The sequence below is a fragment of the Serinus canaria genome, chromosome 5 (genome assembly GCF_022539315.1).
Source record: "Serinus canaria isolate serCan28SL12 chromosome 5, serCan2020, whole genome shotgun sequence".
Lineage (NCBI taxonomy): Eukaryota > Metazoa > Chordata > Aves > Passeriformes > Fringillidae > Serinus > Serinus canaria.
Window position 1 is genome coordinate 11,189,567 of NC_066319.1, and position 27,345 is coordinate 11,216,911.

General features: G+C 41.7%; 1 protein-coding gene across 7 annotated transcripts in view; it reads left to right on the plus strand.

Annotated features, from left to right (window-relative positions):
- Positions 1-27,345, plus strand: part of DENND2B (DENN domain containing 2B) — a 153,181-nt gene that overhangs the window by 2,558 nt on the left and 123,278 nt on the right. For 2 of the 7 annotated variants that reach the window (XM_050975357.1, XM_018907916.3), the window contains exon 1: positions 4,047-4,174. The exons of 4 other annotated variants lie outside the window; for them this stretch is intronic. The gene's annotated coding sequence lies outside the window, so the exon portion shown is untranslated. Of the gene's footprint in view, positions 1-4,046; positions 4,175-27,345 lie in introns of those variants that run through there. One more of the 7 variants, XM_050975356.1, reaches the window with a different exon arrangement.

Consider the following 27,345-nt stretch of genomic DNA (forward strand, 5'->3'; position numbering starts at 1 on the left):
GTTTTCATTGTGTTTCATAAACATCTAAGACCCTCTGGGAAGAATCACTGGGGCGGCTGGGCCTCCTTTTTTTAAATTGCTGGTTAAATAAATGTTGCCAGTTTAAAAAAAATTAAAGTGGTATGCAGAATCTCAGAATGCCTGGATCTGCCACATACTCATGTTTAGGAAGCAGGACTATTTTTAGTGTAGGGGCATTTAAAGAAATGATACAAGCCCATTGTGAAGAGGTCACTGTGAAGTACACTGAAGAGCCTGCTTTTAATTGGAAAGTAAACCCAAGGTTCCCACAGCTGAGTAAAGCAAAAGAACCAGATTCATGCTTTTCCTGTTTAACTGAAGAAGGAAAGGATGGGTTTTTTTGTTAGTCTACTGTAGTGGAAGTAAGGATGCCCAAATTCTTGTCATACAACAACAACAAAAATGCTGGTCTTAATGACACCTTCAACTCTCTGATTTCCTCCATCAAGTATGTGCAATGGAGATGTAGGACTGAAAGGCATTTGACACTTTTGAAGAGGGGCTGGGAACTGGCAGCTGAGAATACGGTGTATCCCTCGGGATCTGTGTTTGTGGGAGGTCAAAGTTCCCTTGCAGGAATCCATGGTTGCCATTCTTATCTATACTGAAAGAACAGGGGTAAAACTAGGGAAGAAAAGATAATGTGTGTTGAGAACTCCAGAGATCCAGGTGATCTGGGCTCCTAAATCACTTCTGAATATGGGACTGAGGTTGTCAAATAAATTACTGTGATTTCAGAGATGTCTTTCCTCAGTTCATCTGCCTGAGAAATGGAAGTCCTTGATTTGGATGGCTTAAGAGATTGTGGTTTAGGTCAAAGTTACCACTATGTGCTACAAACATCATGTTGCCTATGAGGTCTTGAGTAACGTTTAATGTAACCCAGGCTCCTGCAGGGCAGAGGACCAACATCTGGACTGATCAGACTTTCAAAATGTATGAAATGATAGCAGAGTTGATTTTTGGTCCAAACTTCATTGCTCTCTTGTTTAGAATAAGTTTAGTTTAGATTATGAATTGGGGGTTTTTCCTTCTTTTTCTTTTTTTCCCCCTGTTGCTGAGTGCCATGTGTGTTAGTTTTGTCTGTGTGCTGTAAAGTGCAACTGTTGCTTTTCAGATTTTTTGGTCTGCAGTTGGGATTTAGTTGGCAGTGCAGACAGAGACAAGTTTGGGGAACTGAATCCAAATATTTACATTCTCAATTTGGCCTAGTTTTTGTGCTTGTAAACATTCTTAGTCAAATTGAACTTTGGTGAGGTTATAAGTGGCTTTGCCAAGCCTTGGATAGTCACACCCTACAAGACCTGAAATTCCCCCTTTTGGGAAGAGTTTTGGATGTTTTTTGGGTGTACATCCATCAGCTGAGAGTTAGTACTCATCATTTTTATCCCTTATTCGACTGCAAAATCTTTTCTGTTTGTTGTTTTTTTCATGTAGAAATGCCTCATGCTGATGAGATGTGTCAAGTTAAGTGTCATGGAGGAGAAGTCCTGCCCACTTATGAGGTCCTGTGCAAATGCCATAAATCCTGCCCGGATTCCAAAAATCCTTGTCTCCTGTGCTGCTCTAGAGCTCTGCCCTGATAGAGAGGGGCCATGGTGGAGATTCCTCTCTCTCTGTAGCTACCTTTTTTGTGGTTCTTGTTGTTTCATTGTGCAGAAGATTTTAAAACTTATTTGAGCAATGGGGATGTTGCTTATGGAGTTTCAGATTTAAATCCTCTTTTAATTCTTGTAGGCTTTGAGCAGCTGTCAGATTTTACTAGAAACTTTTTATTCACTGAGGACTGAGCCTAAAAGATATGTTCTCCATTAGCAGTTGAACTTTCTGAAGTCAACACTACTACAAACTATAGGTCTAGGCATCAGCTGCTACATTAACACTTCATGGCCAACCCACCCTCTTGTGTGGGGATTGTGTATTCCTATTTGGGGCTGTTGCTGATAATCAGAGTTTGCAGTTAGGATAGTTTAGTTGCAGAGAACTGGAGACTATTTTGGGCTAGAGGTGACTGCAGTGAGTTACAGTAAGATTCTTACTCATCAGTTGAGGTCTGGAGCTTGTTCTCAGCCAGCTGAGTCTGGCCTGCCTTAGCTTAATCCACAGTGAACATGTTTAAAGTAATGTAACTTGGAGTGTATTCTCAGATAGTTCAAGCTGTTTGGGGAAATGAATGGTCTAATTCCTACAGCCAGTGCTTTTGCTACGTTCTGATGTGAGCTTCTGACCTTGGAGATGTGCTTGGTAGGTTGAGGAACACAGGACAGGAGTAGGTGTTCACTTTTAATGCCGCCTTCACCCCTTCTTTGAAGACATGTTTGGTGGAGCTGTGTCTGTAGGCTGAGAAGCTGTCAGCTGCTGCAGTGTAGTTGGGAATTCAGTGAACTTGTGCAAGTGGAGAAGTCCTTAAGGACTCAGGGAAAGCACAGTGGGTTTCTGTCGGAAGTGCACCCTGTGTGTGTTCACACACACAGGAACGGGATGTTGTTCCAGTGTGAGTATATCTGTTTCCTAATTGCTCTTTAAAATGAAGATGTAAGAATGCTTAATGTGTTAACATTTAGTGTTAGGACTGGTGCCAGCACAGGAAACCAAGTCTTTGAGTTGAAACTTTTAACATTATTCTCTAACTCCCACATTATTAAAAACAGTCACTGGATAAAGTTTTAAAGCCATAATTCATTTTATCATTTTGATGAGGTTGTGACACTGAATTACTGGTTTGCATTTTTTCCCCTTAGGAAAAAGATTAGTAGTCTTCATGGGACACCTAGTCACAATCACAGGGGACAGATGCTAACTGACTAGCACTGTGCAGAGCACTCTGCTCAGCCTGCTGTTCCAAGTACTGGGGCAGAGACCAAAAATTTTGGGAGGGCTGGCCTGGAAGATCTTGCAACCCTTCTTCAGCTAGAAGCAGATGTTTCAGACACTGACTCTGCTCATTTTTCTGGGAAGTCCTTCAAATTAGGAGATGAATCTGTCTCTTGGCATTTTTCCTTTCAACTTGAGGGAGTACAAATAGTTTTTGCAATATGGGGTGAAATTAATGAGGAATTGTAATGATTTTGATCCTTTGTCCTGATGAAAACTCCTATCACTTGAAGTCACGGGAAAGGGCCTAAAGTCATGTTTCTTTTTATGTGGGCACAAAGAAATGGGATGTATTGATTGACTCACTGTGTGTGAAAGTGCTTCTTATTTGGGCTACTAGGGCTGTAATGGTTGAAATTTCCAGTTTGCCTCATATCTTAATCCTGGCTCCAGGATTACAAAATCCTGTTATCCAGTGTTGTTCAAATAAGCTTTACGAGCCAGGAATATTGTTTTGAAGATATGGCAAATGAGTAAAGTGCCAAATCAGGTTGCAATTCCATACCATAGCTTGCATTTTTACTGCTATATTCCTACTATATTGTTAACTTAATCTTTGAGCAGGACATCACCTGTGCTCACTCAAACCGCATAAGAAATTGCTGACTTGAAAGAAAACTGAGATCAGGATAGGAAAGGAAAAAAGGGATCATAAGGAAGAGGCATAAAATCATCTGCACCTCCCTGAAGGCTCTTTGTGAAGATTACTTAACAATCTCCAAAACCATTAACACAGCATTCAGTTCTCATCAATACAATTCATGCAGCTTTAGGTTGGTGTGCATATTTCTGTTGTAGTTTTATGTATGTATCCATCACCATTTCTCCTGTGGAAATGAGTAAATATCTGGAATAATTTAATTGTAGTATAAGGAAAAACAAGGACATGCACAGGGAGCTCATGCTGTCTCCTTCTTGTCACCTGTCTTGTTTGAAAGCCCTTGGGACACTCGGGCATACTTGCAAGTTTTAATGGCACAATCCTGATTGCCTGGGTTTTGTTATTACTCAGCCTCAGGGTATCTTGCAAGCCTCCCTCCCTGCTTTCACAGGTGCTGTGCTTCAGCTCTTCCCTTCCCAGTGCTAAGGATTGGTGCAGAGGTGTTTCCTGCTGATTGGCCCAGTGTTTATTAGCCTCTGAAGCAGCACTACTCTAGCTGCTGTAGTTGCAGAGCATCTGGCAGAGGTGCTGCTCTTTTTCTCCAGAGGTGTCCTCGGGCCTGGGAAGCAAAGGGGGATGTTGCCAGGTGGCAGAGCTACCTTCTCATCTAGTGCCAAGGTGAGCTGGGGATAATCTTCTTTTGCCTGCTCTGCTTTTCCTGTGGCTGCATAACTTGGATAATGCTCGTAGGTAACTCTCTAGAAAAAAATCCATTCAGGAGAGGTAAGGGCTTGCAGACTCTTGCCATTTTACTGGTAAGTAAGGCTTCATCTAAATATTTGTGCTTTGGGGAAGGTTGTCTTTTCCTTAGTGTTCTGCTTTTCTTTTTTCTCCTTTTAGCCCTTAGCTTCCCTCTGAAAACACTCCAAGCCCAGCAGCTGAGCTGTAATGAACTCTGTGTGTGCCATAATCTCTACTTGCGCTGCTGTTTCCAAGCTGTAGATGGATGTGAGGCTTATATTTTGTTGATGGCACTTCCACTGTGGCTTGGGATTTGTTGAGCCCTAGAAAGGGGATAAATGGTGACAAATTCTTCATCCACTTGAGAGCATTGAGGCTTCTTGTCTGCTACAGACAATCCATGATAGCAGCTACCTGAGCTGCTGGTGACATATTGCTTTGTTTGTCTGTTCTGATATTGACATTTGTATTTAGTGAAATGCCAAGAGAGGTATCAGACTGCTTTGTGCTGTTAAAGAGTATCCCATAAGATTTAATTGTGATTTCAGCTTTAATTTTGTCATTGTTTGCCATTGAGTTGTCTCCCTGTGAGACAGTTATCTGTGAGCTGGCGAAACCAGCAGGGAAGGTTCAGCTAAGGCTCTGTCTCCCAAGCCAAGCAGTGAGAGAACCATGGAGTTTGCAGTGACAGGCACATGCTCCAGAGAAAATAACAGTGGAAGGTAAAGTTGAGACAAATGCACTGTCTGCCTATTCATCTCCAAGAGATTGCATCTGGAGAGGGGGAACACTCTGGGATATATGGCTGAGGGGACATGTGTGTCTTATCTTTTCAGTTGTGTAGATCATTGTATATTGTGATATTTCTGGCAACGGAAAAATGACAGGAGATAATGCCTAGCTTAAAAGCACAGTCTATGAAAAAGATGGGAGAAGTTTCTTGCTGCTCTGAGTGAAGGCAGCTTCTCTTTTGACGGTTAATGGTTCACATTCAATCCATTATCATTTTTTGTAATAGAGAGCATTTTTATGTACAGAGAGCATGAGATTAATCTGACTTATTTTTGGCATATTAGTGTTGACCCAGAACTACTGTGGGTAGACTGATGTGATAAGGAAAGAATCTGGCCTACTCTTAAATCTGCAGAGACAGTAGAATGTTTTGCTCTGTAGAAGTGCAGCTGAGCCACTGGGCTTGGAGGTGTGCTCTGGAAGCAGGATAATTAAGGTAAGTGGCATACTCATGTGAGAAATTCGAATGTGTAATGTAGATCCATGAGCCTATGGATAATGGCTAAAACAGCAGGAATCCAGCCCTGCATAGCCAAGTGCTTTGTCTTGGACTAAAAACTTCCTTTTCCCTTTCCCATGTGCTTTGCAGCAGGACAGGCTGGCAAGCCCATCTGCCTGTCCAGCCCAGACAAACATGTAGTGGGAAGGTCAGCTGGGGTGGAGACCACACAGAGCAGCTGCTTTGGGCCACATGAACTATCCCAGCAGTGTCTGCTCACCTCTTCCTCACCTGGCACTGTAGTTCTGGCTGCAACTTTTCAAATTGTTTTTGAATCTACTTTTTTTTAAAATTAACTTTCACCTCCTAGTTAGGCAAAGAGTAAGGGGCAAGTACATGCTAACTTTTTTTGTGGAGACTTAACCCTAAGTATTGGATAGTCAGTGAGAGATGTTTTGACCCAGGGTTCAGTGACATAAATGAGATTTATATATATATATATATATATATATATATATATATATATAATCTATATATAAAATTTGTTTTCAATACACAATGAAGACTTGCCTTCATACCTTCTTCAAACTGAATGGAGTATTCCTATACTGGGTCTAATGGAAAGATTAATTTCATCTCTAGGTTTTATCATGTGGATTTAAATAACCTGATTGATGAGGGCCTCTGAATCAAACTCAGATTGGTGGTTTTTTAGGAGTGCAAATGACAATAAAAAGCAGGAGCTGAATTCAGATAGTAGCAGAAAGATGGGCTATAGCAACAGAGTAGCATCTTTCATTTGGAATTTCAAAAGCTCTGAACAAAATGGGAACAACTGAATAAAAGAATGCATCTGACTTTGGTAGATGAGGGAAACATCAGTGCAGATGACAAGAAGATAATTCTGGGAGCAGATAAACCCTTTTCTTTTTTTTTAATTTTCAGTGTAAGTCTTAGGAAAATCAGAAATATATTGTGAGGTAAAACATTTTCTTTTGTATTGAAGTACAAGTACCCAGAGTAGTGCTTTTGAGATGACAATATTGATGCTGCCCTTCAGTGCTTCCACCTGCCCCCACAACATAAAATGTGACTCTAAGTGGAATTACTTTTCTTCAAGAGGTGTATGATCAGGTGGTAAGGCTATCAGGAAAATGTAGGCTTTTAATACCATTTCTTTTCTGTGCAATCTCAAATATTTATAATGGACCATATATAGAGATATGGTGTTAATACATTTTTGTTTTCTTGAAAAGGATGAGTTCTTCTTTCTCTACCTATGTCTGATTTTTGAGTCTTAGTTATAACCATTATTTCTGGTTACAAGGAGGCAGTTATTTTGTGTCTGCTATCCCCATGCTCCCCCTCATTATAAACCTGTGCCATTAGGCAAAGATGACTCCTGGTACATCAGTGTGCAGCTCAGGTTTACATCTTATGTAGAGTATATTTGTCATGGTTATTCAAAATATATTAATTTACTCATTTCTTTTCACAAATATTTCAAACAGTGCTTTCTGTATGTGGATTAAATTAGCCATTTTTAAGGGATGGAAATAGAGATTTGCTTTGACACACAAGTTATCACAGCAGATGTTTCATTTATTGCTAAACTTCATTTTGACCAGGGAATGGAGGAATAAAGACCCCTTCTACCTTCACAGTTTCTGATCTTTATTAGTAAGTCCTCAGCTCTCTATAAAGCCTTACTAGGTTAGATTCAAATAGAACAAAAAATGCTCTGGCTTTTTATACAACCCTGCTGAGATTTTCTAAGTCACTTATGATAATTAGAGGCTCATTTTCCATTAAAGTCAGTTTGAACCAAGTACAAAAATCCTCAGTGTGGCTTTGGCCTAATTGTTTAACAATAAAACATCCACATGTTCCTCTTAGAGGGAATTTGGGACCTTCACATTAGGAATGTACAAGCAAAGGCAGCAAGTTATTGTTTCAGTGTTTTCCTTGTATTAAAGATACTTCTATGTGTCAGTATATATCTCTGTTGAAACAGAGAAATACCTCTTTCTTAAAACAATCTGGCCTAAAAATATTTTCTTCTGTTCCCACACTTGGAAGAAGAAAGGTTTACAGGTTTGCTCTGTAATGTTGGTATTTCTGTAATTTTCTTCTTTTGATTTTTAACCACTCTGGGAATAATCACCCATGAGGAAGAACATGTTGATCTATTTCCAAAAGGGAATAATTTATTTTTCATAACAACTAAGTACAATGTCTGTGGAAAGAAAGAAATATGGTAAAGAATTCCTACATAGCAAATCTCTTGTCCAGTTGCTGCTTTTTTGCTCACTCATTCAGAAGTCCTCTAAGTCATTCCATTACCTGGAACCTGTTTCCCTGTGTGTTCAACAGTAAGGCACAATTTAATAATAATAACTGATTTCTCCCCATGTATTCCTGAGTTCTGCACATTAAAGAAGCAAAAGCCACCAGATGTTTGTATTTAGCTGTTTTTTATGACATGTACCTTTGCAGTTTGCTGCATTTCTTTGGGAACCTGGAAAGGTTGTGATGGGCTGAAATTGCCTTTGAAGGGTGGTGGCAATGTTCCTGTAGAGTTTCAGTGAGCCTGAGCAGTGCATGTGGCACGGGGAGCTCTGAAGCTGGGAAGGCTGAAACTCGTGTTTGTTCTGCGCCGACACCTCTGGTGAGCAAAGAGAAGGTGTTGATGTTGGAAGGAGCTGCAGCCCTGCTCCCTTGCCAAGTATGGGGTGAAGCCCTGAAGGGAGGAATAGCAATGATGTGTGACCCAGCAAAGGGTGTTCAAGACTACTCCCTCTGAGTAGCTGGACCCTCTGAGGCACGTGAGGACTCACCGTCTGCCAGCAGGCACTCTTGGGAGAGGCTCAAAGCATCCAGGTTTTATAGACCTGTTAAAGCAGTGCTGTGCAAGATGCTAGTTTTCTGTGATGCAGCAGGATTTCTGACTTTTCTTTTTCTCCTCATATTTCCCATTGTCCAGGAACTGTAGCATCTATCAGGTTACCCTTTCATTTAAGCAAAATGCTACCAATATGCTTACAGTTAAACATGCTACATAAATACCTTATTTTATTGCTTTATTAAATGTGTAACAAATCTGTTTGGCAGGCACCTAATAGGAAATGTTGTATAGGTCTCTCTTGCACATTTACTGAGCTCTAAAGTTTTCAGGTTCGGGTTAAATTGGGTTTTGGATATCACTTTCTTTGAAAAAACTTTTCAAATAACCTTATTTCTTTCTCAGTCCTCTGGATTCTGTAGGAGCTCTACTAGCTTTTTATGTTTGCTGCCTGTTTGAATTGAGTCCCCTGAAGCAAACCTTGCTGCAACTTTTTCAAATTTCACTTTTGTGTAAATGGATTGCATTTGGGTCAAATATTTTTAAGTTACATAAAATACAAAAGGGGGAGAATAAGCAGGTAACAGGAGATTTGTTTACATCCTTAGCTGTGCTTTTGTTTCACTGTATCTTTTTGCAGATGTTTGGTACCACAACCACAGTTTTTCTCCTGTACCTTCTCTTGTGGATGGGATGCAGGCTGGTGAAGTGAACTGCTCTCTTTTCCTCCTTCAGTATTTTTTCTGGTCTTTTTCTACATTCCTGTAGCCATTTCCAGAGCTTGGATCACAAGCTGGGTTAGCTGATCTTTCATGACAGTGCTTTATTTTATTTACCAAAAGTTTCTTTCAGTATCATACTAGATTTGTTGCTGCTCTGGAAACCTCTTTTTACCTTGTGAACTGATGGTGGGAGATAGTTTCATCAGAAGGCCAGGCTGGCTGGCAATTTCTGGCTCAGATGGAGGAAGAAGCAACATTAAAGGGACATAAAGTGCTTTCAACTTGTATGAGAGTGAATGGAGATGATTTAGTGTACTGGCTGCTTGTTTTCCTCAGAGCTAGTCTCTGTCCTAAGGGAGTCCCTCCAGTGGAGTATCCTTGGTTTAGGCAGTTTGTGACCTACCCCTGGCCCCACAGCTGCTCCATCCTCAGGCAGTTTGGGCATGTCTTTACAGTGGGCCAAATGCCAATTGCATATTTGGGACTGAAACCCCATGTGGGTTTCCTTTTTTTTTTTTTTTTTTAAAGCCAGAAAAAGGAATCCTGAAAATGTCTGTTTTTTGTATTTTGCAAAGGATGTTGTTCACAGTAAGGGCAATGGAAGTCTAAACCTTCAACTGCATTAACACACTTGCATTTTGCTGAGGTAACTCAAGTATTTGAGTGCATGCAAACAGCATGATACTGTGTTTCTTAGAAGAGGATCATGAAGTAATCATAAAAACTTCCAACAAGGTGAAAGTGGACTTAGGCCTTTCCAGTGGTTTTGTTTCCCATTTGGAAACCTAATCCATTGATTGTTTTCTCTACTGTGCTTAGTGCAACAGCAAGTGAATTGAAAGCAGGGGCAAGTATCTATTTTCCCCTAGCTGATGCTTAACAAGATCAGATTCTATATCCCTCTGTAAGGCTGAGTGATGCCCAGTTTGTGCCACCTGGGACTGTAGTTGTGAGGAAATCAATGCCTTTGATACACTGGATTTCTGCTCCATTTGTTTAGAAAGCTGGTCCTGGGGGCTTGCTGCAGAGTGAGGATTGTGCTCCTGGCTGGAATTTGCCGTGCCCTTCCTTACTCTAAGACTGAATGTCAGTCTTTTCTGCAGTGCTGTTTGAAAGACCAGTGAAGGAAAGTAGCCTGTACCCTGCTTCTCAGGGTATTTCCTACTCCACCTAATGTAAAAGGGTGAAAATATCCCAGTATGATAGTGTGTTACCCTTGCTTGGAGAAGGACATTTTCCAGCAGCCTTGGAAGCAGAGTGGAATCTGCCTTTGAATAGGACTGTGGCTTTGGCAAAGCAAAGTGTGTGATATGAGACTGGCTTTTGTCTCTAAAGTCCTCTAAAACATTCTGACTAAACAGTTTCTCCTAGGCTACACAGACTGGGAAAGACTCAGTCTGTGGGCAGGAGACCTCCCAAGAGCCTGCTTGGTTCTGTGATTCAGTTCATGGTATCTGTCCCCTGACCAGAGAAGGTGTGTGCCAGTGGTCCAAGTGGACCAGAGAAGGTGTGTGCCTCAAGGAGCTGAGGGCACAATCCTCTTGGACATCACGGTTTTCAAATGAGATCTGGATCAGGTGCTGAGCTCAACACTTGTGCCTGTCTGCCTGAGGAGTTATTGCATCTCTTGGATCTAAGCAATTGTTCAAGGCACCCTGAGCTCACCAAAATGTAATAATGATTGCCCTGCAACATTAAAGTGTCATCTAAAGATAACACAAGACCAGCCTACCAATGCTGTTAAGCAATCACAAACAGAACAGATGAAGTTAGCCACTAAATCAAACCAGGAAAACCCTCCCTTCTACCCTTACCAACCCCTACAAAGATTTGTTGCTTTTGACTTCTCCTTGGAAGATTACCAAATTTGGAAATGGGAGCTATTTCTGACCAGTTTGGCATTGAGAATAGGGTGCTATTTAAATACTTTTATTTTATTTTGCTTTACTGTACGTCTGCCTCCACAAACTTACCCTCTTGCTCTAAATAGATACAACATTTTGTCCTTTGTGCCCTCTATGTTTCTGTGGCTTTGCACTGTTGAATGAGTATTATGTTTTGCTCCAGAAACAGCTGTATTCCAGATGAAGCAATATGTGTGAGTGCTCAGTTTTTACTATTTATTTTTCAAAGGTGTTGCAAGGTTCCTAATTGTTTAATGACTTGAAATTCTTCCTTGAGGAATATGACTTGAAGCAATGTTTAAGTCAATGAAGGCATAAAGATGTTGCCTATATGTATTTTGAAGTCTTTAGCTCATATTTATGTTGGTAATAATACCTAGCTCTGATACAGCAATTTCAATGCAATTCTTCAAAGTGCTTTGCAAGGCTGAAGGGAGCTATTACTAGAGCTAATTAAAAGGTTTTTGATTCAATGAAACATGATTAAAATATGCTGAACATTTTCTGGAATTCATTTGATGCTAGGAGATCTTCCTGAGGAGCCAAAATGGGCTAAAGACCTAACTGAAACAGAAACAAACCCTGCAACTGCATTCTAGGGAAGATTGGACATATCAGCACAACTGGCTGATTGTACAGCATCAAGTCTTTTTGCTTCATTCAAACATGAGATAAAAGCAAGGAATGACACTGTGGATATTATAATGTCCTTGAATAATTTTATCCAGTATCTCCATTTTATAGGTTAAGAAATCAAAGTGGAGGAAAATAAAATTACTTGCGTGACTTGAATTGCCCAATATGCCAAAGATGGAGCTGGGGCTTTGAGTCTTCTGGCCACAAAGCTACCTCTGATGCTTCACCATAGTTTAAGAAGGCATTTGCTTTACCACTTTTGCATAAAACCCATTATTTCCAGAAATTAAAACTCCAAGCAAAGTGAAATGTGTAGATAAGTAGTAATAGTGAATTTCTCCTGGTCAAAGAAAAGGGAAGCTAAGTCTACCAGTAGTGTTAAGTGCTTATGCTGCAAATGAGAACAAAGCATCCAGTGTTTCACTGCTGATATATTGCAGTATGCCTGGAGCTTCTTGGAGTTTGGGAGCGGAAATGGAACTGGAATTAATTTCCTCAGAATTATAGAAAAATAAAATGGATTCCTTCTGTTTATCAGTGTCTCTAACAACATACCTGTTATGACATCATCTAAGAGATGACAAAAGAATAGTGAGATATACCTGTGGCAAGGTGGATTTCAACTAGAAATTGTTGAAGGTAATTGATCCAGACAAGTACTGCTGTGCTGCCTCACTCTTTGTTGAGGTCATTCTGAAGACAACGCTTACCCTGCAGTGCTTTGCTGTTGGGAAGTGAAAAGAAGGTACTGTCCTAGAGTCAGAAAAGGCCTTCCTCCAGCAGCAGGCAGAGATTCAATGCCCCATTTATTGTCTTGACATTTTGTTGTATTGTTCCAGTTTGCAGAGCGGTCTCTAGAGGTTTCTAAAGTATACATGAATAAGAGAGAAATGAACTCTTAGTTTCTTTTGGGAATTTTAGCTTGGAGACAGCCTTGTCTATTTAAACACATCTCTTGCTCCTATTGGCTTTGGCAAGATTCTGGGTGGCACAGTACACTCCTACTTCATCTTCTAATTTTTCTCTATACCTGCCTTTATTGTTTATGCTATGCTGTTTGCTAACAAGTCTTAGTTCTCCTCAGATTTTTTTTTTTTTTTTGCATTGACTGTCCTTTATTACCTTTATTCATATTCCAATGTAGGCTACAGCCACCAGTTGGTGATTGAAGCCAGATTTCTGCCTTTCTACATGCACGAGCCATGCCTGTAAGCAGTATCAAAGATCCCTTTTTGATGTAATAAAAGCAGATATAAGAAGTGGACAGGAAGCAGAGAAATACATGTTGGCTTTAATTCATTTATTGGTAGTTTACTAAAAAGAGGTCAAAGATGTCACCCACTAAAAATTCTCAGAGGTTATGGGGTGACTGGCTATAAGTAGTTCTATGCAGCATTGGTCTTGAAAAATTATGTAAGGGAATCTTCATCACATATGGGAGAGAAGTTATGTTTATATCCCAGAATATAAATGAGATGCTAACTGGAACAGCTTTGTAGTGTGGAATGCCTCTCTTTCCTTCACAGCTTTACACAGTTCAGTGCTTCCCCTTCTTAATGTCCTCATGCCTAAAGAATGCAGACAAATAGCTGGAAAAGGTTTGTCTTAGTGCTGTTGGGTCATTAAGGTTCTTGGCCAAAATATATCCCTGACCTCCCTGGTCAGAGGAAATGTCATCAATGGCAGTGGTTTCACTGAGACTTTAGCTAGTGTCTCAGCTGTTGGGGATGAGGCCTGAGGGTGCTGAAGGGGATAGATCAAAACCTGCTATAACTCTTGGCAAGTGCGTCTCTGGTGAAAACCTTTATGCCTCATTTCATGCAAGGAGAATGCCTGCAGACAGTACAGAGAGGCATTCCTCATGTGTCCATATTTTTGTAAAACTTCAGGACATTTCTCATCAAAATCCTGGTAACAGTGGGTCTGTTGGCCTCTCCAGCTGCAGAAATTCAGCTCTTAGAAGGATCTGGGCATCAATTCATAATTGGTGGGTAATTAACACTGAACTGATTGTATCATAAATTTTGAAGCAAACTGCTTCCAACAAATCTATGTGCATGGACATGAGGCATTTTAATTTTTTCCATAGAGGAGCAATCAGCACAGCTTTCTGTTGTACAGCTCATGCCTCCAGCAAGCTCTCTCTGAACTGGAGCTGCCTGCAGCCTTGCAGCACAAATGGATCTGAGCAGCATGGTCTGAGACAATGCCTATGAAAAACACTGGAAATGTTGTCAGGCTGGAAATGTTGTCAGGCTGGCATCAGGAGGAATGGCAATACCTGAGCAAGGAGAAGCACCAAGAGCCAAATTCTAGGATCTTGAAATCCAGCCAGCAAATTGGAATTCTGTAGAAAGCAATACAAAAATCTTGTGGAATATTCTATATATTTTTTCTTGCTTTACAGACAGCTGTTTCTATATATCTGAATATAATCAAATACTCTGAATAGACCATAGAATCCTTAAGGTTGCAAAAAGCCTCTAAGATCAGTGACTCCAACTGTTAACCCAGCACTGGCAAGTCCACCATTAAACAGTGTCCCTAAGTGCCACATCCACATGGCTTTTAAAAAATCTCCAGGAATGGTGACTCATCCACTTCCCTGGCAGCCTGTTCTAGTGCTTGACACCCTTTTGGTGGAGAACTTTTTCCTTATACCCAAACTTACCCCTGGTGCAAGTTGAGGCTGTTTTCTCTCATCCTGCCTGTTCTGACCTGGGAGAAGAAACCCACCCCCACCTTGCTCCACTCCTCTACAGTCACCCGAAAGGAGGTTGGACCTTCACATCTTCATTAAGAAAGGTCACATCAAAGCACTTTATCCTGTGGAAAGTGGAATACCCTGACTGTATATAACCTGAGCCCTCAGTAGATATTCCTGTGATGCTGGGAATCCTTCCCCATTGTCCCTCTGAGGAATGTGAGTAATTGAGGAACATGTACCTTAAATGCAGATCAATGTGCAAGTCACATCTGTTATTTGACATGCAGTGCTTCACCCTTTCTGATAAAGAACCCATACATGGGGAGTTGACATAATCTTCCTCAAATCATTAGTAACTGATTAGTTTCAGATAAAGTTTATTTTCTTGCCGTTATTGTTGTTCTTAGTCCCAGCCTTTCCTGTTTTGTGACCCTTGTGGGAAGGTTAGGTCTCATGATGGGGCCAGGCTAATTTTGCCATCCAGAAACCTAATGATTTAAACTTCTGGATTCAGTTCCAAATGACCTATGTTCCCATAAGGCTTGTACTCATTGCTGAGCTTTGTTTTATGTATTTTCTTTATTATATTAAAACTTTATGAATGTGGTTGCTGTTATGTACAAGTACCTGCAGAACTGAGTGTCTTTTGGGGAAGCTGAATTTTGGTTTTTTGAGCAAGCCTGCAGTATTGAAACAGAGCAATGCAGACAATGTTAGAGCCCTAAAGTTGTCCTTAGGGGGAGAACATACAGGATCTCTCTTCTTCCTCCAGGTTTCCCTCCTGGAAACCTGGACTACCTGTGGGACTCCCAGGACATTCATTCCAGCCCAGTTTTGCTCTTTATTATCTCATACTGTCCTTGCACATGTTCTCAGAATATGAGAGTGACTTTTGTAGGCATCTGTACCTGAATAACCACTAAAGGCTGAAGGGCAAAGCCTCCTTTTTAACTTCAGGGAAATAAAAAACCCAAACACAATTTCTCCCTGCCAAACCCCCAATTCTCCCTGAAAAAAAAAAAAAAAAAAAAAAAAAAAAAAAAAAAATCCAACAAAGATACCCAGAATAGGCAGTGATACTGCAAGAGCTTTTGGCTGGTTAAAGACAACACTGTTTAGGGGTGGGGTGTGGGTGGAATCAGACAATGCAGGTAGATGATTTAGAAACTAGACAGCTGTATCTAAAATGGTACCTATCCCAAAACAAAGTAATCTGTCTCCAGAAATTCTATCTTGGTTTGCTGGTAGCATATAGCGTAGGATGTCACCTAGGAAGATGCCTATACATTTGTTACTAGTTTGAAAAAAAACCCAGATTTGAAACCTGCCTGTGTAATTTCTCTGTTGATCATATACTTCATTTTTGGCTGTATTAGTTTTGCACATCACTGTGCCACTTTGCAGAACCTGCAGTAACTTCTGAAGTTCATACAGTGCAGCTGGTTCTTGGTGTCTGCTCTTAGTGGAAATTAGCTCTCCTGATTTCTGTCTCTACTTATGAGCAGGAAAGAGAGAAAAAGTTTGTTTATTTGTTTTGTTTGAAAGGATGATATGTAAGGAGGAGGAGTGACTGTCCAAGACCAAAATTAAAACAGCACCAAAACTGGACTCCAGTTTTTTTCCAGTGCCTCCAGCCTGCACTCACAACAGACAGAGAGTAAGGTGAGGCCAGAGTGCTCACAAGGATTGCTACATATCCTGAGGAAAACTCTCTGGTGCAGTTCCAGTTTTGCTGTGGGGCTGTAAGGATGCTCCCTGCCACATGGCATTTAATGCAAATGGCAGAAGCTTTTTTGATCTGGGAATAAAAAAACCTTATTTTAAGATTTTAACTTCAGGCTAGCTCGGGAAGTCTGGATAGTTGAGAACCTTGTTAAGTGTAAATAATTGAATTTATCCATCAGCCCTTTTGTGAGCAGGAAATAGTGTGTTTCTGTGATGCATTATTTCTGTTTGAAGCGAGATGATTGCTTGCAAAGGTGCCTTTCCTGTTCATGCATCTGATTGTATAAGCAGGGATGTTTTGAACTCTGTCTGAACCAGATCAGTATCTTAACCTGGAATTAATCACCAGGAAAACCAGTGACCCAGTTTCCTAAACCTGCTCTGATACAGGTTAGCTGCTGCTTCTTCAGATTTTCCATGGGTTAAAACCAAGGTGTTGAATCCCTCTGAAAAGGTGTTCTGATATTTCTCCTTCCTCCAAAATTCCCCTTGCTTGTCCTAATCATGCTCCAGGGTCTGTCAAGCCAGAGAGGGTGACCAGCAAATGGAAATAGTGTGGGGCGTCTGGCACTCTCAGGGAGTAGAGAGCAAAGGCTGAACCATGAGAAAGGATGAGCCAGGAGCTGAGGGTGACCCCAACACAGGTAGGACACTGCTCCCACTGACCTCAGCAAAATCCCATGGTGCCCAGCTGGGACCAGCTTGGTGACAGTGACAGATGTCACTGGTAGCCCAGTGATCACTGTGTAGATGCAGAGGCCAGAGCTGGGACCAAGCTAAATCCATGCAGCAAATCAGGCCCAGCAAGGATAGAGCTGGGGGTGGTCAAACCTGCAGCATGGCTCAGCCTGAGCTTATCCCAGGCTTCTGGTCCCTTGGGCAGTGGCTTTGGGGATTCAAGTCCCAGGTCTTGCTGGACAGGACATTTAAGGGTTGTTGGTGCACTTGGGGCCCTGACAGCTGCTCTGATGTGGACCAAGCACTGACATAATTAATGGCACATGTTATTTACTATGTAGGAATTTCTTCTGAGACAGCTCAGTGACTAAAGTGCTACTGAGCATGAGTAAGGATCAGTAGAGCTTCCTTTCTGGAGGCCAAATAGTGAGTTATGAGTTTACCCCAGGGCAAGGAAGGGTCTAACATTTCACTTCCTGAAGAGCAGACTGAGAAAGTGGTTGAGTCTTGATGGGCTGGGGCTCCTGCCTGTTGATGTCCCAGGGTAAAGCTGAGGTGGTAAGTTGTATGCTGAAGAGAGGGACATTTTTGTGTTCATGAAGAATTTGGGTGAATGTAATTTTCTCCATATTTCTAGCCTAACTTCATGGCCAGTTTGTCTAATTTTTCTCTGTGTTGGTGAGAAGAAAATGAGCACAGGGAGTGCAGCAAATAAGGTCTGCCTTGAGGGCTTGTGGAAAAAGCTGGCTGAGCAGGTCACTCTCCTGGACTTGCAGCAGTAGGGTGGTGACTCAACACTTGCCTGAAAACACTTGGTGTGGTTCTGATGTCCTTTAAAATGAAGGAATGTGAGTCTGGCCTCAAGCTTGAGAAGCCTGTGGAAAGGCCCATGTTGACTTCAGTGGTCTTGAGAATGAAGCTGTGCAAGGTTTGCATAGAGCTGGCGCCAGATGCGCCTCCCACCCACAGCTCCAGCAATGAACATGTGTGCACAAGGTCGCTGCAATTATGAGAGAGTTCAAAGGAGCTCTACATCCAAGGAGAAATGTTCACAGGCTGATCTGTGCCTCAACAATGTACTTCCACACAGTAACCATCGATAGCAAGGGGCCTCCCCACAGAAGGGAACCTCAGACTCACCCTGTACCCCAGGGCTGAGCTGCACATGTGTTCTCTGGGAGGTGAAGTTACTGCATGTGAGGTTCACAAAATAAACATGCAAGAAAGATGTGCAGCTTGCTTGCTTGCAGTTTGATCTGTAAGAAAGGTCTGTGGTAGCATGTTTTTGCAGTCAACACAGATATTTTTGGGGTGTGAGGCTGAAGTGTAGGCAGCACGTAATGATTCATGTGGAAACAGTAATTGCAGGAGTTGCTATGGAGGGGGTTACAAGAAGAGCTAGTGAATGAGAAGAAGATGTTCTTAACTATCACAGCCTCTTGAGATGAGCCTGATGTGCAGATGAAAATGCTGATAATGTGCACATGAATATGCTGATATTTGCTCCAGGAAAATATTGGAAAGTTTGATGGTGTGAAACCTCTTCCCCTGGGTTGGTGGATCTCATCTAAGTTGTTCTTATTTTCTGTCTCCAGAAGTGCCATTTTTTTGGGTATGAATCCCTCTGGTGGAGCAGGGCAGAGTTGACGTTCATTAGGTAGGATGTGGTGGGTTTTGTCACATCCTTGAATCCCTGTAGGGACACTAGAACTGTGTCAAACCTGGTGGCTGCATCCTGCAAGAAGTAACGGTCAACTTTCACATAGAGAGACAAAGCTATAATTGGAACACCTGATGGTTATCAATATCTCTTGTTTGTGTCATCAGAGGTAGCATTGCTCACATTGGGTCAGGATTTGCTGATCTGACCCTCCAGTTATTCAATTTCCAGACTGGTTTATTTCTCTCCTCTTCATCTTTACACATCCTGTAAGGCTGCCATGTTGTGGTCCAGGGGCTGCTGTGTTTTGCTGGCAAATGAAGCAGACCTTGTTTGCTCTGTATGCAGTTACAGTGACTAAGGAATTTTAAAGTAAGACCTGGAAGTGCTGTCACAATGTGCTCTTACCCAATGTTATTGTGTGGGAGGCAGTGGGTGGTAAATGCAAAAGAAAAAAATCAACAGCTTTTCTTCCTTACTCTTGTCAACTCTGCGAATTTTAATGTAGGATTTTTTTTTGTATTTGGGTTTTTTCCTACCTTCTTTTAAGGCCATAGTTCCTGGAGCTAAGTGACTATCAGAAATCTTTACCTTCTCTGGCTTTTATAGCTGCACAGGAAAGCTGTAAAACATGAGTCCCAGAGGCTCAAGGTCTGTAAACCTAATAGGAGGAGTACCACCTTTATTTATTCCTAAAATTTTGAGATTTATTTAGGTCATCTCACAGCATCTAAGTAAATTATTTCAAGGCATGAAGTACTTAAACCCAGTAAAGTGAATTTTGTCTTATTTTTCACTCTCCACTTGCTGTATGGTGTTGGAGGGAGAGCAGGAGATGGGTCTGTGACTCTGTCCCTCTCCAAGCCAGCTGAGGTGTGACAGGAGAAAATTGTGTCTACCTGGCATGGTCAGAGATTTTGTTCCCTGAAGGGAAAGGAACTGGCACTTTGCTCAGGGCTGGGGTGAAGAGAGAACTTCCATTATTATCTTTTACACTGTGGAGTATTGGTAAGGGATGGACAAAACCACACTTTTTTCTTACTTATTATTTACAGCACTGTTACTTCCCTACTGATGTCACTGGAAATATCTTTAATTGCTGTAACCTCCAAGCATGGCCAGAGGTCAATGAGAAGAGAATCTGGTACTCCAGAATTCCAGCTTTGTGTAAATAAACAAATATTTTGGTAAATCCTTGAGAATGGAAGCTGGGGGCCATGACACAACAAGCAAACCCACCAAAACGATGTTTCTTCTTGTTTGTTTTGTATTTGGTTCTATTAGCAGACTGAGTTTTCCAAGCAGGAGGATTGCACAAACTGTATGCAAGTTGTCTGAAAAGTACCTTCTCTAGAAAGCTGGGGGAAAGGGAAGAGGAGGAAAGCAATAACTTTTCAGAGGCATTCTCTTACTGCATTTTCTTTCATTGAAAAAGAAATGCTGATTCATTCGTTTGAAGCTTTCTCCTGCATCAGGATAGTACAGCCTTATGGCCATGCTCTCTGCTTTGCTCCCCTTTCAGGAACGGCACTGAAGGTGAACAAGGCTTTTTTTCAACCCAGGCACTCTTCTCCTAGAGCATCTGCTTTTCAGAGCAGAGCTTTGCAGGAAATCAAATGTGATTGGGGATTGAAACTTTTTATCTTCCTGCCAGCCACACAGATGAGGCTAATTTGCTTCCAATGTTTTTAATTGGGAAGAAAGCATTTTGAGATTTGATTGGTCCTTGGCATCTTGCACTGCCTATCCAGTTCTATTAGGCAAAATACAAACAGGTTGGAAACACTGAACCATTAAAAAAGTAAATCGATCCAATCTTCCACCAACCCCATGCCTCCAAAACCCTTCCAGGATTTGAAGTTGCACAGAAACTCACCTGTTGATTCTGACAGCATGGCATGTGGGAGGAAGGTTTCCTAGCATCAATGATAACCAAATTGTGTGGGGAGCAGCTAGTCACTCTGCTGTATGATTTTTGGGTGTCCTGTAATTTGACTGCACTGTTGCAGCTTTAAAACTGGGCAGATTCCCAGGCTCCTGTATATATTTAAATAGCTGTATGCTCCTGGTCAGCTTGGGAGCTCAGTGGCTGGTGCGGTGTCTGTATTATTGGGGGCACTTTGAGGACAGGAACAACCATTCACCTTCAGGTGTCTGTGGATGGAGTTTCTTATCAGTTATTTCAGCTCCTGACTAGCAGGTGCAAGCAGATACTTGTTCATCTAAAACTCTGCCTAAGTGAACTGTGCCTTCAAAGCTATGTACCCCACTTAATGAAGCAGCCTCTGTAGAACAGGTGCTATGCTTTTGTAGAGGACTAGCCCAATTTACCTAATTTACCTTGTACTACCTTAAATTTACAAGCTTAAACCTATATTGCCTAATACGTGTTTGCTTTGTTTTAAATACGTTTTACAGGGCATAATTTGTTTCCTTGATGATCTCAGTGTGAAGGTAGTGGTTACAACTCTAAGGCATCAGAGGAGCATTAATCATCTGCAAGTGATAACAATTTGGTTATTCTAAACTGCATCTTTATGATAACCCAGGTATTAGGTAAACTGTTATAACCATGCACTGAGACATTGAGATATTCATGTGACTTTGGGTAAGTCAGTGGTACCATGTTAAAATGAAACTTAGGGTTTGGAAGGTCTTAATCTGTCCATGCTGTCACTGGCTGACTCCTGGCTCTGAGCTCACCTCCAGGTGACCTTTCTAACTGAGGATTGCAGAATCTTTTTCTTCTGATGTCTACCAGTTTTTGTTTTGAGGAAAAGAGGCAGAAAATCGGGACAGTTAAAAATAAGTTAAATATAGCATTGTCAGGAACCAGAATGGCTTTATTTTGCCAGAGGAGAGTCATACTTCACATGTGAATGATCTTCTTTTGACCTAAACTTAAACCATGAGTTCGGGGAACTGCCATTTATAGAATTGGTTAGGTCTGTGATTCACTGTGTGAATAACAGGATGGTCTGAAAGAGAAAACAAAGATCCTTACTTCTCAACAATGAACAGAATAAAGACTATCCAATTCTCTTGGGTTTTCTTTTTGTTACTTGTGCTCTTGTGCTTTTTTGGCTTGGGTTTTTTTTTTTTTTTCCGGAAGAAGAATTGATGGGGTTTCAGAAATAGATTCAATCAGTGCAAATCAGTTCCTATTGTGGCTGGCAGCTGTTCTGTGTTTCAGATGGTGGGCACAGCAACACTTCTTAAGAAAAAATTGCTTGCAAAGAACAGATGAGTCTGAGGTTATGGTTAAGGGACCATAAATGCACCCCCATAAATTACTGCATTATTATATATCAAGAATACTTTTGTAGTCTGTCATTGAAGCAACCGTTGAGTGGGATTCTGCAACGCACACTTGAAAATGGTCCCAGCTCAGCCAAATACTTGAGCATATGCTTGAAAGCTGAGGTTCAACTCAGGTTCTGTGCTGGTCTGGAAGGCTGATGGAATTTTCACAACAGCTCTCATGTGGTGTTTCCTCTGGTGAGAGTGGACAGCAATACTTGTGTACTTCCTGTGCTTGTGAAGTACAATGATCACTCCTTCTTTTGCAAAGTTTATTACCTGTCTGGATCACTGGGAAGGTGGGTGGGTGACATCCACTGGGGTGGTGTTGATCTGGACTGTGAGCTGCTCAAAGCTCACCTGTTGTGAGATATGGAGTTGCATGACACAGGGAGCAAAGTTGACATAGAACAAGCAACTGATGTTAATTGGTGTAGCTGCCTCCCATTAAGGAAGGAAAGCCAAATGAAAAGATTTGATTGGTCAGGATTGAAGATGATTGCTCAGGCTTGACTAATGCTCTTGATTTTCCGTGCTACCATCTTGACTTCTGTAGCACATGGCTATGCCTTAGTCATGATGTCTCACCCTGAATGGGACAAGATGTGGGATTACTGTGCTGGGTATGGATATTCCCATAATGATGCTATTCTTTTCCCTTCACAATATTTTTTATAGTTTCCTTTTATTTATTTATTTATTTTTTTAAGACAGCACTAATCAGAAAGTTACTGTGTCAGGTAAGCAGCTTGTCACATGCAGTTGTAGGGTAGGATATGGGCTTTAACCTCTTGAGCATATCCTGGCTCAGTTTTTGTACAGATTGCTGGGAGACCAAATTCACCATGCTCGTCTATTCCTTCTGTATTGATTCAGAGTTCTAAAGTGAAGATAGTTCAATGCCAAGATAATAAAGAGAAAGCAAGTCTGACAGACATTTTGTCATTTTTGGCAAAAGTAAATAATGAATTTGCAGAGCTGTACAGCCCTGCCTTTGTGTTTGGAGAGTGCACATGATTTACTGCAGGAATCAGTTTGGCATAGCATAGCTGTGCCGATTCAGCAGGACCTACCATTATCTTGTCATGTTTTTTAGCAAATTGACTTTTACAAGGCAGCAATTCAAAAACATGAAAGAGAAATGTGCTAAGCAACCCATCCCTTCTTGTCCCCCCCCATCCAGTGTGTGCTAGCAAATCTGCCACAGCTGTGCCCATGGGCACGAAGATGCTCGGCTCCTCACTCGCTTGCAGGCTTTGGGTGTTCTGTGTGCATGAGCTAGTGTGGGTCTTGCTTTTATTGTTGTGTTCTCAAGCTCCCAAGTTGCTGACTTTTCAGCTAAGTGCAACAGTTCACACATGGCTTTCCGTTGTGCTTCGCTTTACACTTAATAGGATTTTAGCGGTACAGCAGGAATAACAAAAGCACCGTTAGCAACATTTTGTAAATCTCTCTGCTTTCAGCTCTGCTCACCCGCAGCTTGCAGTCTCCCACGGACAGAGAGAAACGGGCAGAAAGCAGAGAGGTTCCCGGGCTTGTCCTGACTAGCACTGCCTTTCACTGCCTCTGAAGACAGTGTTGAGCTAGAGGCATTGCTGGTCAGACCCTGAAGGGCATTTTTGGTGTTTTAAAAGAACCTCTCTATTCTAGTCTTAACACTGAAGTAGCTGTAGACACAGTATTTCTGTATTCTTATATGATTGGCAAATGTAAATGGATTGTGTTTATTTTTAAGGTGTTAATTTAAAATCTGTAAAACTTTCCTACCTTCTGGGAATTTGGGATATTCAGCTCCATCTATGCCTCAGCAAATGCCTTCTATTTAATAACACCTTTGTATATTACCATTGAGAGATGGCTATCTTGGAGACCTAGTCTGTGGATGTGCCCAAGGGTGAAAAAAGAGCAAAAAAAGTAAGACTGAGAGGAGGGGAGATGGGAGAAGGAACATTCTTTGTTTGTGCAGGTTTTTTGAATGGATAATGTGTGGGGTGAAGAGGGGCAGAGGTGCTCCAAGAGCACTCTGAGATAACAAAACAGCTTGTTTAGCTAACGAGGAGGGAAACGACAGCCCTGCTCATCCTTCTGTCTTGCTCTCCTGTGAACTAGCCAGTGCTTAAGCAGCACTCTTCATGCTTGGGGCAGGACTGTGCACAGCTAGTTTTTCTGTTCCTTTGGGTTTTGAGATGACACTGCAGAGCTGGTGGGGATTTCCCTCCAGCTCCTGAGCATAGCAGCTTCTGTCTGGAAGCTGATGTCACTGCCAGCTCCTCGTGTTTTGACAGGTCCTCTGGCACCACTGTGTGCCTGGGTGTCACCACACTCCATGAACCTGCTCCACAAACCCTGTCTCAAGCCACAGTGCTCTTTTTCTTGAAGGCATGACTCTTTCCTCAATAGAACTTTCCTCTGTAGTAAGTTCTTGTTGCCTTTCCTTTCCTCTGCAGAAAATATTTGTTACTCAAAAGATCCATTCTGAGGATTAGCCAGGCACACAGAGATGCCAGTGAGGGAGACCCATCCTGAAGCAGCAGATTTTTGGATCACTCTGCAACCCATCACTTGTGTAGGTTTCCCTTTCTCTCTCAAGTAAGGTCTTAAAATCTTTTGAATGACTCACTCAATAGGAAAAAACTCTACTCTGTACTAATGGTTAATGGGTCTTTCTAGCAGATGTAAAATCCAGTGAAACATATACAGTTTCTTTAGTTTTAAGAGGAACAGATGATTTAATAAGCAGCTATAAATCTCTTGGGAATGTACAGACATAGTCCAAGAGCAAACTTCTGCCAGATTTTTCACTGACTAGACTTATAGCCTATGAGTCATCGCAGTCTGCTCCACTCTCCACCTCGATTGCCTGTTGTTGTTTTGGCTTTTAGGGGTGCTCTGTGCTGCATATGGATTTTTTATCACCTTCTCCTGTTAATGGGCTTGCTCTTTCATCCAGGAGACAGCCTCCAAGCAGTTGACTCTTATTCTCTGTTTCTGCATGACAGTGCATGATGTTTCTTTTCCATTCCCTAGCTCACAGTGTGACTTTAAAATTGTATAAGGAAAATGTTTCTGAGGAATGTATTAATACAGCCTCCTAAATGGGCTTAATAGTGGGAATCTAGTTTAATTAAAAGAGATATAGCCAGTCTCTTCTTAATATAGTAATGCTTTCCTTCCAGCAGTCTGTGGCCATCTTATGGAGGTTAAGAAGTTTATTCTAAGAGTATTTCCAATAGATTCAGTTATTATCAGCTCTTTAGAGATAAGGGAACAGGCAGAAAGCAGAAAGTTGTTTCAGTTGCCTGTGTCTCATGCTGAATTGCAGGGGCTGGTTATATCTTCTAAAGTGTTGAGCTGCTGTTCCAAAAGGATGTAAAATGACACACTGTGTTTTACAAACGTCTTCTACATTGTGCTGGCCTGCTGGCTTTCTGTGAGTGTCTGAGATATCTGGGAAGAGGGGCTGCAAGCTCTTGTTTTATTTTACAGCTGGTTCACAAGCCCTGTGAATTATACTTGGGAGCCACACTAGAGGAGGGCAGGAATTAAAACTACTAAGACTTGCTCCAGGTCACACCCTAATAAACTAGAGATCAAACTAGTGATAAGACAAGACTTTGTGAGAAATATTTAACCATTGTGGAAGCTTTTACAAGACAGGTGCATTGCAGCTTATTTTGAATGCAGCTGGATGGAGGGGATTTTAAAAATGACCCTCAGCATCGTTTTTTGGGTTTTTTTTTTGTTAGTTTTAAATCTCACAATGTAACTACAAAAATCTAAGAAAAATTGTCCAAAATTCTCACTTTGTCAAAATAAACAGTTGGCAGTAAAAATCAGGTTCTAATTCTTTCATGTGTGGCTCAGGACAACATTTGCATTACTTGCTCTCTAGGACCATGTAAATGGTGAGGAAAAATTCTTTTTTCATTTGTAAGGATGATGAGGAAACCCTGTTAATGCTTGACCTTTTTCAGGCTGGAGTGAATATCAAAAATACATAGATGTGAAGCAGGTTAAGAAATTGGAAACAGCTTAGAGGCTGTTTAATGTACAGAATTGCATAATGTGACCAAAAATAGATATTGTTTGAAGTTCATAGTGGAATTACAATTTACTGCATTGTTCCAACACCTTCAGAAAGCCAAACAGGCCTCCTGTTACTAGGCAAAGAAAGCTATCCAAGGTCATATACCTGCATGGTGTCAAAAGCAAGAACAACATTTGACTCCTGTGACTCCTTGTTGGGCCTCTCCACACAGTGCAGGAGGAAGCACAGAGGTTTTCAACACCATGCATATGTGCAAAACCAGCCCTTTCAGCTCTTTCTGGCAAACTGAGAGAGTTGCTTTATGCTTTCAGTAAGCACAGAGCTCTCATGTTTACTGATGGGACTTTCACACGTCAGGAAATCAGCAAACTGGAGACGTAACCAGCGTGTCTGTTCTTGAATGAGGAATTTTCCCCAGAGCAGAGTTGTGATGTGCGCTCTTAATGATTTGCATCTTACAGTTCAGACTTTCCATGAGCTGCTTCCAGCACTGTAGGCACTAACTTGTGTTTGAGTGCACACACACACACCCAGCTGCAAGGGTAACAGCCATAGCTTCCATGTTTAGATCTTGGCATAACTCTGAGTGGGGATGTTCAGTTCCTTTGGCAGCCTGGCTCAGCTGTGGGGTTTAGGTGGAGATGTTGGTGCAGCATTTAGTGCTACCCCAGGTTAGAGGTTAGCTAGAAATTGAGCCTTTTAAGAGAGGTTTTACTTGCCCTTCTTCACTGGCAGCATGATCTTTTGCAAACTTTCTCTTGTGTGGTCTGTGCACACTGAATGGCTGACACTGAGCCTGTGTTGTGGGATTTCACCACTTCTATAGTATGAACAGCAAGCAGCAGCAGTTCCAGGGAGGGAGTTTTGTCCCTTCCCTTAAAACAATGTACATAGCAATGGGGAACATCATGTGATTGCATGGACCTTATCCAGTGTTTTAAAGGGAAAATATCTCTAACAGTGTCCTGGCCTATGTAAACTGTATAGTTTTCCCAGACTTGGAAGAAAAGCACTGGTACTTTCCCAAGTTCCGCCCTTTTCAGCTTGATGTGAAACAAAAAAAGGGTTGATTCTTGCTTTCCTTCTGTCTCTAAAATGGGAAGTAGTTTAATGAAAATAAGAAATTATGCTTTTTCATGTCAAGAGGCAAAATCTTTTCTCTGAACCATCTGTTTTTATGAGAATGAAGCAGAATGTGTACTTTTGTTTTTCTTTAAGTAATAACCTCTACTCTTAGTGGTGAAGAAAAGATATGTAGGTGTGTGATTCTCCAGCAGCCTAAATGTAGATGTTGGGACAGTCCACCCCTGGATATGGGGATATTTTCAGAGATCTCCTAGCTTTGTTTGGAAGAATGCACAGAATTTAAGGAGGAAGGATGACCTTGATTTTAAAACATTCATCTGGACCTTGGATGCTGGGAGTTGAATTTCCAGTGCTGGAACTGGCTTCCTCTGTGGTCTGCAGTGTGATGCTCTGGGAATGTGTGTGCCACACAATGGATTTCAGCACAAAGGGCCCTGGAGCTGACCCCAGGAGGTCTGCACCGCCCTACACTGCAGTGGGGCACTGCGTGGTGCCAGGCCCCCCTTCCCAGAAAAGGCAGCTGCACCAGTTCAAGCACTGCTTTGTGCTGTTGGAGCTGTGCTGCTTCC